Raw genomic sequence first — 1794 nt, forward strand, 5'->3', positions numbered from 1 at the left:
GCCTTTTTTTTTAATTCCAGCTTAATCACAACATATTCTGCTCTAGCCATTTCCCTTTTGCTCTCCATGTTTCTTTACTTCAAATATGTTTCTTGTTTATAGGATTCTTATTTTTAATCCACTCTGCCATCTGCTTCCATTTTAGAGGAAAGTTCATCCCATTCCTATTCACCATTATGATTGCTAACTGTATGTTTCCCTCATCCAATTTTTCTCCCTGTTTATATGTTTCTGTCTCCTTTAACCACATCCCTCCTCACTAGTATTTTGCTTCTGACCACCATATCCCTCAATCTTCTTTCATTTCTTTTTTTTTCTCTTTTTGAAAGATTTGATTTATTTTGACCTTTACAAATTTACCCCTATTCTTGCTTCTCTCCCCCCACCCCCCACAGAAGGCAGTCTGTTAGTCTTTATATTGTTTCCATGGTATATATTGATCTGAATTGGCTGTGATGAGAAGAAATCATATCCTTAAGGAAGAAACATAAAATATAAGAGATAGCAAAATTAAATAATAACATAATGATTTTTTTCCCCTAAATTGAAAGTAATAGTCTTTGGCCTTTGTTCAAACTCCGCAACGCCCTCTCTGGATACAGATGGTATTCTCCATTGCAGATAGCCCAAAATTGTCCCTGATTGTTGCACTGATGGAATGAACAAGCCCCTCAAGGATGATGATCACCCCCAAGTTGCTGTTAGGGAGCACAACATTCTCCTGGTTCCACTCATCCTGCTCAGCACCAGTTCATGCAAATCCTCCAGGTTTCCCTGAATTCCTATTCCTCCTGGTTTCTTTTTTTTTTTGGTTAATATGACTTTATTTATGCATTACTAAAATATTCTTGTTTAAGAATAAACATAATGCCCCCTCCCCCACAAAAATATAGAACCTCATGAGAAATAAAGTAAAAGAAAGACAAAAAATGTGTTTCAGTCTGTGTTCTGATACCCTCAGCTCTGTCTCAAGTGGATCACATGGTTTTTCATAAGTCCATCACAGAAGTTACTTCCACATTTTTCCACAGTTGCTGCTGCTGATTGTACTTCCCTCCATCCATTCCTCTCCACTACCATATATTATATTTTCTCTCTACTTTCACTCTGTACCTCTTCTAAAATGTGCTGTAGGGTAGATGAGTGGCACAATGGACAGAGCACTGGCCCTGAGGCCAAGAGGCCCCAAAACCACATGGCACCCCAGAGACCCTGTGGTCCTGGACAGGCCACCCAATCCCAGTACCTTGAAAAAAAGTAAAAAAGAAAATGTGTCATATCTGACTATTCTCTCCTATTATGTACCCTCTCCTCTATCACCCACACCCCTCCTTCCCCCTGTCCCTCTTCTCTTCTTTTTACTCTAGATGTCTATATACTGTTGAGTGTCTATGCTGTTTCTTCTCTGAACCATTTCTGATGAGAGTGAAGGTTCCCTCATTCCCCTCACCTTCCTCCCTTCCTTATCATTGCAAAAGCTCATTGCAAAAAAATATATATCTTTTATATGAAATATCTTAGCCTACTCCACCTATCCTTTCTCTTACTCCCATTACATTTCCCTTTTATATTTTTACAATATATTATATCTTCAAATTCAGCTTTCTCCTGTGCTTCATTTATAAAAGCTCCTTCTACCTGCTCTATTAAATGAGAAGTTTCATATGGGTATTATCAGTATCATCTTTCCATGTAGGAATACATGCAGTTCATCATCATTAAGTCCCTCGTGTTTTACCCTTCTTCACTCTCTGTGCTTCATCTGAGTCTTGTATTTGAAGGTCAAACTTTCTT

The sequence above is a fragment of the Macrotis lagotis genome, chromosome 3 (genome assembly GCF_037893015.1).
Source record: "Macrotis lagotis isolate mMagLag1 chromosome 3, bilby.v1.9.chrom.fasta, whole genome shotgun sequence".
Lineage (NCBI taxonomy): Eukaryota > Metazoa > Chordata > Mammalia > Peramelemorphia > Peramelidae > Macrotis > Macrotis lagotis.